Raw genomic sequence first — 514 nt, 5'->3', positions numbered from 1 at the left:
GACACCAAAAAACCGCGGGGCGGCGGTCGGATCAAAACACAACTCAAACGGTTACCGATGAAATCTAAAACCGTTTGGAAAAAGCTTTGCCGAATGGCGAAGGGCTGAAATTTGGAGAAAAAAGTTATAAATTTTGTGTTAAAAAACCGTATCTGTAACTTTCCCTCTGTTGGGGAGTTGGACACGTAGCGCCCGAGCCCCAGCCTCGGGCTGGCTGTTGACAGCAGCGCGCAAGGTGCATCTTTATGCTCTACATCAAATGCTTTTGAAACAGATTTAAGAGAGTGTATGTAAACTAGCTAATGGAGCTCTTTCTTCCGGTTGAGTAAGTCAGGGAACCAGACTTTGCTGGGAGTAGAAGTCCTTTGCTCTGAGATCTGATCTTTACTGCACCAGGTGAGCAACCCTTACATTAAAAAGAGTGAGTTTGTTTGTTCTTGGTCACTTTGTCAGTTTGGAGATAACGAGGATGCGAATAAAAACTTTGTTAGTTGCGGCGCAGCAGAGCCCGTCG

Source organism: Aptenodytes forsteri, unplaced genomic scaffold (assembly GCF_000699145.1).
Source record: "Aptenodytes forsteri isolate BGI_AS27 unplaced genomic scaffold, ASM69914v1 Scaffold29, whole genome shotgun sequence".
In the NCBI taxonomy this organism is placed as follows: Eukaryota; Metazoa; Chordata; class Aves; order Sphenisciformes; family Spheniscidae; genus Aptenodytes; species Aptenodytes forsteri.
This window is presented reverse-complemented; position numbering follows the sequence as displayed.